The sequence below is a fragment of the Pan paniscus genome, chromosome 7, assembly GCF_029289425.2.
Source record: "Pan paniscus chromosome 7, NHGRI_mPanPan1-v2.0_pri, whole genome shotgun sequence".
Lineage (NCBI taxonomy): Eukaryota > Metazoa > Chordata > Mammalia > Primates > Hominidae > Pan > Pan paniscus.
The window spans coordinates 25,013,876-25,027,594 of record NC_073256.2 but is presented as its reverse complement, the minus strand read 5'-3'; the positions used below and the strand labels follow the sequence as shown (position 1 = coordinate 25,027,594).

The window sequence follows — 13,719 nt, the reverse complement described above, 5'->3', positions numbered from 1 at the left end:
CGGGGGTGAGATGCCATTTAGTAAACATACCTAAGTCTGTGTCATGGTTCTGTTTGCATCCGATGCCCATTTCACACTCAGGCCTGAGCAGTGTCTGAAACGGTTCATTCTGGCATAGTCTAGCCTGCTTCAGACTTCCTTTGCAGCTAATGGAAAGACCAGGGCTGACACTGCTGCCCCTCACAGGTTATGTCTGTTAGCCGCATCTTCCTTCTTATCTGGGAGAAAGTTTATATGGTCTGTGCAGGAATACAGGTTGACTCAGGTAAACTCAGGTACACCCAGCTACATTCAGGCATTCTCAGCTATACTCAGGTTCAGGAGTTTCTGGTTCAATGATACCTTTCCGTAGTTCTCAAATTGCGATTTTCAATTAAAAAAGATAATTTGAAACTATATCTGAAGTATAGAATGAAAATTTAAAAATGAGATGACCTTTAAGGATAAGCTTGCTGTTAAGTAAATAAGAAAAGAGATTAAAATGAATAATAAAAAATATTAAAAATGAGATGACTAAATGTATTAAGTAGCTAAATTAAATATAGATTAACAAGTATATTTTGTACTCTTTGGTATGAATCGAGTATAAACAAATGGATTTGGATTTCTGAACCCACGGTCCAGTTTTTTCTTTTAAGAAGAAAAGCTGTCATGGCCACGGAGGTGTCCCTTGGTCGGGCTTGCACCTGCACATCTCCCTCCGGTGACAAGTACAAGGCTGAAGCAGGGGAGTCTGATCACGTCTCTACTTCCCGGAGCTCATGACACCTGTGGGACAGGACATTTACCTTCAAGGCCTGAGTTGCTCCCCATCAAGGCCTTCATAGGGCGGAGATACCTTTGGCGGAAGAAGAGAAAATGTTCCTTATGTGGTATTTTGCCTGTGACAAATAAATACTCATACATCAATTAATTGGTTAAGAAGTGAACTACACTAGATATGTTAGAGTCTCCTAAAATTGAAATAGAGAAAAGAGCTTATTTCCAGATGTCCGAAGCAGGACTACCTAACCATATAGAAGTAGATATTAAATTACATAAAATAATCCTAATTTTAAATATCCCTCATATCTCACTGTATTAGTCCATTCTTGCATTGCTATGAAGAAATACCTGAGATGGGGTAATTTATAAATAATAGAGGTTTAATTGGCTCACAGTTCTGCAGGCTGTGCAGGAAGCATGTTGTTGGCATCTGCTGGGTTTCTGGGGGGGTCTCAGGAAACTTACAATCATGGCAGAAGGTGAAGGAGGAGCAGGCACATCTTACATGGCCAGAGTAGGAGCAAGAGTGATCGAGGGAGGAGGTACTGTGCACTTTTAAACAGCCAGATCTCACAAGAGCTCACTCACTGTCAGCAGGACAGTATCAAGAAGAATGGTGCTAAACCATTCATGAGCAAGCTGGCTCCATGATCCAGTCATCTCTCACCAGGCCCCACCTCCAACATTGGGTATTACAATTTGACGTGAGGTTTGGTAGGGACAGAAAATCCAAACTATATGAACTGCTCATTCCTATGACACAATTCTACTGGCTATATATCTGCACAGTGGCGTTGCAGATAATATGCATTCCTTGAGGCTGAGTGTACTCTTCTTTTCTTTTTTTTTTTTTGAACATGGTCAAGCTCTGTTGCCCAGGCTGGAGTGCAGTGGTGCAATCTCGACTCACTGCAACCTCTGCCTCCCGGGTTCAAGTGGTTCTTCTGCCTCACCCTCCTGAGTAGCTGGGAGTACAAGCGTGCACCATCACTCCTGGCTAATATTTTTATTTACAGTACAAAAAGGGTTTCACCATATTGACCAGAAGACTGGTCTCGAGCTCCTGACCTCAGTGATCTGCCCGCCTCAGCCTCCCAAAGTGTTGGGATTATAGGCATGAGCTATTGTGCCCAGCCCTGGTTGTACTTCTCATGTATACTTAGCATGCTTAGTATTTGTGGAACACCAGTAAATATTTGTTATATAACTGATCAATGGAATTAATGAACTTTGCATACTTATAAATAAAAATATCTGATTCATCTACATAATTTACCCAAATGAAGGGCTGCAGCTGTCCTTCATGTTTAGCAATGTTATACATTCTCTTTTGTTTTCTCCTAGTCTAGTGATAGATGCAATTTCCTTGCTTTACTTACTTCCCACATAACCTCTGTGTGACCTTAAATGAGGCCTTACCTATCTGGCACTTTATCTTGTCAAAATTCCTTGCATGGTTGTCACTCCTATCTATCTTGACTCACGGTTGGATCAATCGACCAAGTAGGTATTTAATCCCTGAAATCAATCTCTCCGGATTCTCAATCATTTGTCTTTGCTGGGTCTGACTTCCTTCCAGTTCTACGTATGAGCCTTTGTAAGGTTATCTCAACCTCAGCAGCCCAGGGGAGAATTTCCTAGAGGCGGCTGAGAGGCACATGCGTCTTTGGCCCTGATGAGGACCTCTGTGTATTTATGTGTGTGGACACGTAGTCCCTTGGAGCCAAGCAAAGGAGATTTGTAAACGAATGTAGTTTCTGCTGCTGACTGCCTGTCTGCCCACAGTCTTTTCATCTACAAATAGTGCCCACTCTTTCAGTCTTGTTGAGGGCTAGCTAAGGGAAGACATGCCAAGCTCATGAATTCCCATTTAGCTGCCACACATGTAACATGAAACCGGGTGCAGCCTATCAGTAAGAGGAAAGTACCTAAATGGCAGAAATGTCAAAGGGAAAGCAGGTCGGTAATGGCATCCTATCCCCAGTGTGATATGTAGACCATCAGCTCCAAAGTCCTGCAGGCTGCCTGAGTGCACAGTAAATGGGGTCAGGCTCTCCTTTGTGTTGAAATTTCTACCCAGCCAAAAGTTAGATCTTCTTGGAAGCAAATTTACTCTTTCAGCCGTTTAATGGAATCTACCTGCCCCTGCAACTGTCAGTGGTATCATCATCACTGCCAGAGGTAACAAAAGTGGGGATTGCTGCCGGCAGCCACTCGTGAGCAATTCTGCTCAGTTGTCTGTGTAATGTTTAAATTGAGGACTACTACCTAGGTGCCCGGCTGTATGCTTTCTATGCAATTTCTTGAAATTCCTCTCCCGATGCTCTGACATATACCATTAGAATTTTTCAGATGAAGAAATTGAGGCCATAAGAAGATACTGTCAAGATTATACAGCTATGAAGGAGGAGAAGGATTTCAAGCCTGTCCTGCCCAACAGCAGGGCCTGAGAATTAGGAAGGTGGCTGCAGAAGATGGGTTTACCTCAGTGCCAATCTGTGTGGCCTCAGTGACAGTGATTGATCTGACCTCATCTCCCTAACTTCAGAAAAAGTTCTTCCGTCTTACTTTAATCCATTTCAATGGGAAAATATTGGTATCCTCATGTCATTTTGTTTTTGCCTCCTTGTAAATACTTATTGAACATGTGAAAGTGTATATCCAAAGAGTTAGAAATGTGACTATCATCTAAATATAGAATGAACAGCCATCAAAAATGTATTCAACTCATCGAGGGAACCAGTATGTTGGTAATGCTGGTTCCAAAAGCATTTTGAGGAACTGAACATTCAGAGGCATTTTAGGGGGAAAAATGCCAGAATAAGATTCCTGGATTAGATGCAAAACTGTTAACATCCTACAGGCAATACAATCTGAAATTGAGGTTATCATCTCTACCAAATAGAAATCTACAAACTAACTGTAACCTCACAGGAGTGTCTAGCTCTGAACCAAGTTAACGACAGAGTCAAACACAAGTACCTTTCCTTAGATTGATGGGTTCTCAAACTTTTCTGCATGTTAAAATCACTTGGAGAAATTTTTTTTTGATCCTGACACCCGAGATCCCACATGTATTAGTTTTTTATTGCTGCTGTTACAAACTACCACAAACATCGTGGCTTAATGCAGTCCAGCTTTATTCTCTTACAGTTCTGGAGGTCAGAGTTGAAAACTGGTCCAAAGAACTGCTTCCTTCTAGAGGCTCTAGAGGAGAATCCATTCCTTGACTTTTTTACCTTCTAGAGGCTGCATGCATTTCTTGGCTTGTGGCCCCTTCCTCACCGTCTGAGGCAACAGCACAGGGTCTTCTCTGACCTCTGCCTCCATCTTTAAGCCTTCTCTCTCTGACTCTGACGCTCCAGCCTCCTTTTGGTGATCACCATTGTGATGATCTTGGGCGTATCCAGATAATCCAGGATATTTTCCCCATCTACAGAGCCTTAACTTAATCATATCTTCAAAGTCTCTTACATGTAAGGGAACATATTCATAGGGTCTAAGGATTAGGTGGTGGGCATCTTTGGGAGGTTATTTTTTAGCCTATCACATCACCCCCCACCATTAAATCAGGATGTCTACTGGTGGGAGCCAGGCAGCCATAGTTTTTGAACATCCCAGGTGTTTCCAATTATGAAGCAAAGTTTGAAAACTGCTTTCCTAAATAATTAAATAACCTTTAAATGATGCCTTAATATACCATTGAGAGGACAACTCTACTTTTTCAGGGGTTACACACCACCCCAAAATAGGCCGCTCTGACATATTGACTATTTTGAGTTTAGGGCACCTGAAAAACAACAGGTGTGAGAGGGTCACTCTGACTCTCTGTTTCTTACAAGTAGGATATGAAATTCGCATGTGAAAGATCCCTTCCCTATAGCAGAAGGAAAGCATCACTCTTATCATCAAGGATAGGAAGTTGAGGCCAAGGGAAATTTGTACAAACAAACCTTGTTAGACTAAACTTACCTTCCAAGCCACTTTTTCACTCAATTAACCACTCAGCCCAAGTTTCTTGGCCTTGTGACATTTTCACATTTCATGACTCTTTGTCTAATTCTGTATGTAAGTGTTCAATCTAACTGTGCCTTTGGGTCTGCATTTCCTTATGTAGTCTCTCCTGCCATGTAAAACTTGTATTAAGTAAATTTGTTCTTCTCCTGTTGATCTGTCTTATGTCTGTCTTAAGTCAATTTAATTCTTAGCCCCAGAAAAAAAAATAGGGTACAGGTAAAATTTTGCTTCCTCTGTAATTGTAAATTTTGGATAATTTTTCTTAACAAACTGAAGAAATTACTGAATATTTATCAAACCACCAGAGCTATGTTCCATTTAACATCTGCAATCACTTCTTTGTTGTATCTGATCCTGACCTGGTTGCTCTTTTCCCTAACTGTGTAAACTTGGTGAGTCAATGCTGCCTTTTGCCCTTATGTAAAATGGAGCAAATGGAACTCATTTCTGTCAGAATGGTGGTGACAGTGGAGGAAGGTGTAAGCCAAGTGGTTAAAATGCCATCTGTCACTATGATGCTGCACATGTCCATGGTCAGCTGTGGAGGATGCATCAGCCTCAGGTTTGCATAGCCAAGAATCATGATCTGCGGACCACAAAAGACTGAGGCTTGTCAATGCTGCTCAAGTAACGAAAATGAAAATAACATGCACACGCACATACCCACCCAACTATCCTTCAATGATGCCTGACAGCTGAAAGCAAGCAGAGGAGAGCTGTGAAAACGGTTAGTGGCGCCATACCTGGGAATCTTGGTGAATCTCCAAAAAACATAAAATCTCTTGCAGTAAACCTATCATCAGTCTGAGTTTACTGCATTTCACCCAGCGCTGATCCTGCAGCCTCAGGGTAAACTTTTCAGAAGAGACTGGTACTGATTTTCAACCCGAACACCTGAATTTATTAGAGTCATTCTTGTCTTTTAATTGAAACAACAGGACATTCCCCAGGTTTGCAATGATCTGCAGGATATTCTTGAAAACTCTGAAAGGCCTGAAGAATGTGTCTCAGGCTGAAGGGAGGGAAAAGTTTCACTCTTAAGGTCCCATTTAGAGACCACATTCCCATCTCTGGACTCCTCTGTTCTGTTCATGTGGACAAACTTCGCTCTTTTTTAGATATAAGATTCAACTTAGTTGACAAGCTTCATCAGTTCCTTGTTACAAGACTAATAACCACAACTTTAATGAGCTATGAATCAGGTTTTCTAAAGCCATGATTTTCAAATCTCCTTCAACCAGCAGAGCCAATTTTTCAAATAAAATCATACAAAAGCCAATATATACATGACAAAGGAAAAACTGTGACCTTCACAGTTGGCACTATTATGCTTCTTAAAATAGGACATACAGTTGATCCTAATTATTTACTAGTTTCAGATTTCTGACTTCACTTACCTGCTAAAATTAATTTGTAACCTCCAAATCAATACTTGTGGTGCTTTTGTAACCACTAGCATACATCCACAGAGCAGTGAAAAAATTGTCACCTGAGGCTCCTGTTCCCAGCTGAGGCTGAACAAGGTGGCTCTCTGCCTTCTTGTTTTAGCTCTTATACAGTAAACAAGAGTCCTTTTGGAAATCTATTTAGTGGCACTTGTTTTACATTTTTATGGTTTTTGTTAGTGATTTTGCGTTTAAAATGGCCTCAAATATTGCTGAAGAGCGGTCTAGTGGTCCTAAGTACAAGAAGGCTGTGATATGCCTTACAGAGAAGTATGTGTGTTCAAGAAGCTTCATTAGGGCATGAGTTATAGCGCTAGTGGTTGGGAGTTCAATGTTAATGAGTAAACAGTATATATTAAATATGGTGTCTTGGCTGGGCATGGTGGCTCACCCCTGTAATCCTAGCACTTTGGGAGGCTGAGGCAGGTGGATCACTTGAGGTCAGGAGTTCAAAACCAGCCTGGCCAACATGGTGAAACCCCGTCTCTACTAAAAATACAAAAAAATTAGCCAGGCGTGGTGGTAGGCACCTGTAATCCCAGCTACTTGGGAGGCTGAGGCAGGAGAATCACTTGAACCAGGAGGTGAAGGTTGCAGTGAGTTGAGATTGTGCTACTGCACTCTACTCTGGGTGACGCAGTGAGACTCCATCTCAAAATAAATACATAAAAAACACGCTGTCTTTAAAAAGAAAAACACATAAAACAAGGTTATCCATTAATTAGTTAATAAAAATGTCATGACCAGAGATTTGCAGGAACCTAATCCTCTGTTTCCCCGAGACGCAATGGTTCAGTACTCTCTGATTCAGTGTTTGCTATGATTTTATAAAATAGAACTACCATAAATAATAAGAATCAACTGTGTCTTTGTTTGGAAAAATATCTGGGTGGCAGCTTAAGTTAGATGGTGAAACTCCTAGGCAGAAATGTTTGTTCCTACAGGGATGAAGTAGAGAAAGAAAAGAAGAAAAGACAGGAAGAGAAAGGGAGGAGAGAGGAGCTACCGGTAGGAAGGGACATATTAGGTTGGTGCGAAAGTAAGTGCCGTTTTAACCATCACTTTTAACGTTTGCCCCCATCTCACTGAAGGACCAAAAGAGCAGCCCCCAGCAACAGACACTGAAAAGGTGCTGGGGAACAGGAATGTCTAATCCAGACTTTTAGGATTTCTTGCCATGTTGGGTGTACTATGAAACCGTGATTTCCAGCTTTCTTAAAGCTTACTATACTTACATGTGCCTCTCATGCTAGCTGTTTAGTTTCTTTTTTTCTCATGGAAATCAGGAAAGTATCCCATCTTCAGCAAAGCTATGTGCACTTTTAAGGAGGCAGCATCTCAGCAGAGAGAACCATGACAATGTAAGCCCTCCAGGGATCTGAAAGCATCTTGGAGAAGACTGCTGTGCTGAAGGCCTGGGCTTGAAAACCCCTTATCCTAGCAATTTTACCTGGCTTTCAAAGGGCTGGGAGGGCCCAGGAATCTGTTCTGTTTGCAGCAGGGCAAAACAGAGAGCCTTGTGAAATGCCCTTGCCATGGTTCCCACCTTGACTTTGCAGAACAGAGTGCCAACCATGGACCGGGCATATAACAGCTGTGTCCCACAACAGAGTAGCAAACACAGTTCCTCCTTGGATCTGTGCATAGCACATTCCCTGACAACGCCCCTGAGAAAGAGTCACCAGGATTCACCTTCTCCAGTCTCTTCTCACCTGGCCTTTCAGGAGGGTTGCAGGGTTGTGCCCAGAGCACAGTCACAGAACCCACGGCTGGACTGGGGCCTGAAAAACGCAATGTTCCCTGTAGCCAATTGCAGCGCTGTTTAGTAGCAAACCCTTCGCTTGTCTTTCTCCTTCCCTGTGGGATTGTGCTAGGAATCAGGCTCCCCCGACCTGACTTCTTTCTTGGAGGATGGAGTTTTAAATTTTATTTATTTATTTATTTATTTGAGGTAAGGTCTCACTTTGTTGGCGGGGATGCAGTGCAGTGGTGCAATCATAGCTCACTGCAGCCTCAAACTCCTGGGCTCAAGGGATCCTTCCACCTCAGCGTCCAGGCAGGTGCCACCATGCACGGTTAATTTTTTAAAAGTTTTTTTGTAGAGAAGTCACAAATGTATGAAGTCACAATGCCCCCTTAGGGAGATCACAGACAAGGTTCTGTCAGCTGGGTGACCCGTGGAGAGTTATGATGTCACAATGCACCCTTAGGCAGATCACAGACAAGGGTCTGTCACCTGGGTGACCATTGCAGTGTTATGATGTCACAATGACCCCTCAGGCACATCACAGAGGTCTTGCTATGTTGCCCAGGCTAGTCTTGAACTCCTGGTCTCAAGTGATCCTCCCACCTTGGCCTTCCAAAGCACTGGGATTACAGGCATGAGTCACCGGGCCCAGCCACGATGGAGTTTTTCATGAAATGAAACCGTCCTCTGAACGTTCCAGCAAAGCTCCAGCAGATCGTGATTTCCCCTGACTGCACACATGTGCCAGAAATGCTTTCATATCTAAGCCATTGAGCCAAGTTCATCAACTCGCCCCAGTGAACAGAGGATTCCTTGGGACCCTCCATAGCAGGAAGTGGAGGAGACAAGCAAAAGAGGCTGCCGCTACTGCTCCTGCCGCACTTGTACATTTAAGGGCCAAGGAATTCTAGAGCGCAGCTTCATCTTTCTGGCTTGCCTGGTCTCTTTGCTTCTGCTCTGGGCTCCGGGATCCAAGAACCCAGGACTTCCTCATTCTGTGTCCTGAGCCCAGCACGTGCACCAGCCATAATTATATCCCCACATCACAGACATGTTTACATCCCCTTTATCTCATTTTTTTCTTTACCAATTGTGTCAGGCTGACCCCTGTTTTCTCCTTTTGGGCTTATGGACCAACAAATCAGCAGTTGTAAATATCTGTGACAAGGATAATTTATTTGCTACACATAAATGTGTTGGATGTAGGTGGTAACAGGAAAGAAACAAAAAAATTATTACTCAAAATGTAGTGATAAAATGCCAGGGTCTGAGTAAGTCTTCTGATGGACTTTTAGGATGGTAGAGTATTTGTACCTTTTGAGAGTATGAACTGAACAGCCGGTATAGTCAAACATTTGGTCAGTTCTGTAAAATAGATATTAGACGACTTCTTTGACTGGGTAGGCTGTTTAATTCAGGCAGAATATTCTGACCAGTAGCCCTGGATAAACACAGACTGGCAATGGCCCAGGTTGTTTTCTTTTTCTTTTTTTCTTTTTTTTTTTTTTTTGAGATGGAGTCTCACTCTGTCACCCAGGCAGCAGTGCAGTGGTGTGATCTCGGCTCACTGCAATCTCTGCCTCCTGGGTTCAAGCGATTCTTGTGCCTCAGCCTCCCGAGTGGCTGGGACTACAGGCATGTGCCACTACGTCTGGCTATTTTGTTGTGTTGTGGTCGTTGTTAGTAGAGATGGGGTTTCACCATGTTGATCAGGCTGTTCTTGAACCCTTGACCTCAAATGATCTGCCTGCCTCGGCCTCCCAAAGTGCTGGGATTACAGGCATGAGCCTTCACACCCAGCCCCAGGTTTTTAATACCTATATGTAGTCTAGTTAAAAGGTTTTACAACAACATGTGAATATCTCTCCTGTCTTTTTCTTTCTTTCCCTGGTGTGTGAGTGTGTGAGATGGGGCTGAGGGCTTGGAAGGTGAGCTCTATGACAGGACCCACAGGCCTGGCGGCCTGCTGACAGGTGCACTCAGCTTCTCATCAGTAGGGAAATAGAGTTGGTTGAAGTCAGGCTTTGGGGAGCCAGGGCCAGGGGCTCTCAGCTCACCTTCTGCTGCGAAGGTGAGTCAGCTTTCATGGCCCTCAGTTCGTATCTGGTTGAGGAGGTACCAAACAAAGCAGATGACATCACCCATACCTGGAATTCCTCACTGTTCTCTGCTAAACACACTGTTTTCGATAGAACCTCTCATCTACAGAGACTCCTTATGCACGTACAGTTGCCAAGGGCTGTGTGGTCCAGAGTTACCTGTCGGCTCCTGGATCAGGCTCCTGGGTTGCCCGTCTGTGTAGACAGGGCCAGGCTCGTGGAACGAAGGGCAGTGGTCTTTGGTAGCTTGGTCTGAGCAAAGTCACATCTTCTGGCATTTGGTCAGGACAGCAGAGCTCCTTCTTAACAGAGAAGAGTAAATCCTCCTCCCTGGCTCCATGGCCCTTCAGAGGTGGAAACATTGGTTCACCAACCCGCCTTTCCACTTCTGGTCATTTCTTTTTTATCACTTTTACCGGAACAAATGCAATTTCTAGCCTTCTCACTGCCCAGTTCCAGCGAAGCCCACGCAGCACTGTCAGATTCTTCTTCCTTAAATACAGCTTTGGTCGTCATTCCTCCCCTGCTCAAATAGCTGCAAATAGTTCCCACTACCTACAGAGGAAGGAAGACCTCACTTACTCAACCTGTCCCCGAGTCCCCACAATAGGGCCTCAAGCTGCTTTTTCACCCTTTTCTCCTCCTTCCCTCCTAAATAAACCTTCCTCTTACCTCAATTCTCTTTGCAGGTTGCTCAGAGTGTGTCTAGAACACCTTTTCCCCAGTGTCTCTGTTTAGGAATGGTTCCTCCAATACCCCCACACCCCTCTCCCCATGAAATCCTCCCCATTCTTCAAGTGTCAGCTCTTTCTCCAACTGATTCTTAATTCATTCAGCCCAGAGGGACGTCTTTCACTGCTCTTAATTTACTGTCTGTTTCAGGCATTCATTTAGTGCTCCTGGTTCTCTCCAAACTTTAAAAAAAAATACTTTCCTTTTAAGTTCAGGGATACATGTGCAGGTTTGTTACAGAGGTAAACTCTTGTCATGAGGGTTTGTTGTACAGATTATTTTATCACCCAGGTACTTAGCCTAGTACCCAATAGTTATTTGTCCTGATCCTCTCCCTCCTCCCACCCTCCACTCTCCAGTAGGCCCCAGTGTGTGTTGTTCCCCTCCCTGTGTCCATGTGTTCTCATTATTTAGCTCCCACTTATAAGTGAGAACATGTGATATTTGTTTTTCTGTTCCTGCGTTAGTTTGCTAAAGATAATGGCCTCCAGCTCCATCCATGTCCCTGCAAAGGACATGAGCTTGTTCTTTTATATGGCTGCAGTTTCTCTCTAAATTTATTGCACCAATAAGAAATTGGTGAGTGAGCACTGGCAACTGGTGGCCCATGGCAAGGAATATTCATGGGCTGGCCCCCTTCTCCCTTTCATAGGTCAGGCCTGGTCAGGAGTGAAGAGCAGAGGGGGAATAGGAAAGTTCTCACGTGAAGAAGCATCTGGCATTTACCCTAAGAGAAATGATGTTTCCTAAACGGCAAGGCTGTTTTGTTTAGCAAAATAGAATTCTTCACTGTTTGGGGCCAAATACACTTTGTTTTCTAAAGCAGAGTCTACTATTACAGCTGTTCTACATAAAGCTGACGCCATTGCCTTCATCTCAGCCCCGCTGGGAGCGTGCTTCTGCCCTGTGTTCTGAGCAGCAGTAATGGATTTACGGAGATATTCACATACTCCTCCCCAGCCCCTGCCAACCCCTGGCAGGGTCCCATTTTTACAGCATGGCTGGACAACATCTCCACACTCTACCATGCATCCTGAGTCAAATGGACAGCTCATTCCTGACTCAAATGTATGACCTTGGCTTCATCAATACATTAGTCTCAATAAATGAGCCAGACAGCCTCAGACCACTGTGGCATTGATACAGGATAAAAGCTTTATACCTTGCGAAGGGAGAGTCTGGTCTTCCTACAACCAAGGCATGAGAAAGCCTCTTGAACTGAATTCCAAGAAGCTGCCAGCTATGATAAAAGGGTCCCTCGACTACAAGTTTAAATGCCTGCTTTCTGATCCTTCATTACTCCTGATATGATCAGGAAAAGAACTTTGTTCTCGGCAGAGGTTTTCTTATCAGCAAATGAAGGTGTTTTGTTTATTTGTTTCCTGACAATTTCTTGTTTCTTTTCATACTCTAAAATGCTAGGTGTCTGAAGAATCTTTGCACCGAAGACTGAAGTACATGACCAAATTTTTTTTTTTTTTTTGAGAGAGAGTCTCGCTCTGTCACCTAGGCTGGAGTGCAGTGGCAGGATCTCATCTCGCTGCAACCTCCGCCTCCCGGGTTCAGGCGATTCTTGTGCCTCAGCCTCCTGAGTAGCTGGGATTACAGGGCACCTGCCACCATGCCTGGCTAATTTTTGTATATTTTGTAGAGATGGGGTTTTGCCATGTTGGCCAGGCTGGTCTTGAACACCTGGACTCAAATGATCAGCCCGCCTTGGCCTCCAAAAGTGCTGGGATTATAGGCATGAGCCATCACGCTGGGCCTAAAGTACATGACCTCTTAAGAGCTCTCCCAACATTGTGACTTCTGAGATTTGCTATAGTCGTCACTGCAGAAAGAATACACATTTGTGAAAATCTGTCTCATTGCTTTGGAATTGTGCTCACAGTTCTTCTGTGCTTGTTTGCATGTCTGTTTGTTTTATCTGAAATGGCATGTCAGTGTTTTTCAAAATTCCTCACTCTTTTGGCATCAGTTAAGATTCTTGATTGCAAGCGACGGAAATCAAGTCTGGTTAACTTAATATGAAAAGGACTCTCATGGCAGTTTCTTTGAGATCTCACACTATCAGCTCTGTGAAGTGAGAACCTGGAATAACACACAAGGCATGTTATAAAGGAGCTCACTCCATTTGTGACATTTGTCCATCGCCAGCTGGTAGGTTTCCACTCCCCTTCCCTGCTTGCCCCACACCTGGGCAACCAAGTTAAGAAGACCGTGGATGTTCTGTGCCCCTGTCAATGTCCAGGAACCTCAGATAGTACACCGTCTAGCCCATTTGCCAGCCCCAGCCCAGCTTCATCCCCTAGCCATAATAAAAGCCCAAAGCCGCCCCTAAACCACCTTAGTTGCCTTCCAACATAAGCTTTTCCCTCCTAGGACTCACCAGCTTGTGAGTCCTAAATATAATTTATTCAACGTCGTTGGTGAGAGTGTTGTGTTATCTCTCGTGACACACAGAAAACCCCTGGGTTAAGCCACAGAATTCCAGCTGAACGTGGGCTGCTGCCCCTGCCTGACTCTTGATGCTGCCACAACTTCTGGGAATAATTTGCAAACTGACCCTGGGTCTTTGTGACATACCCCGAAGATTCCAAATTCTGGATGGGAGAATTGCCATGCTTGAGCCTAGGCACGTGCCATCATCCCTGGTTGCCAGGGCAGGAGGACGAGCCCCTCTTCTGCTTCCCTAGTTATGAGCACAGCAGCTTTAGAAGTATCTGGGGGAAAAACAGTGAGACAAAATAACCTTCACACACAATACTCAAAGATGGGAATTCTGTCATTGAAAGACTTATTAATTCTTTGTGAATAAAAAATATGCACCTCTTGTAGTCTTCAGACACTTACAAAGCTTTTTAAAAAATTGAGATAAAATTCACATAACATAAAATCTACCATTTTAACCATT

At 43.8% G+C, this 13,719-nt stretch overlaps 1 long non-coding RNA gene across 1 annotated transcript; it reads right to left on the bottom strand.

Annotated features, from left to right (window-relative positions):
• Positions 1-514: 514 nt before the first annotated feature.
• LOC134730955 (uncharacterized) lies at positions 515-13,368 on the bottom strand. The gene is made up of 3 exons (XR_010112895.1): positions 13,195-13,368; positions 4,738-5,368; positions 515-838 (listed from the first exon to the last, which is right to left on the bottom strand). It is a non-coding gene; the product is annotated as an uncharacterized LOC134730955 (long non-coding RNA).
• Positions 13,369-13,719: the final 351 nt, after the last annotated feature.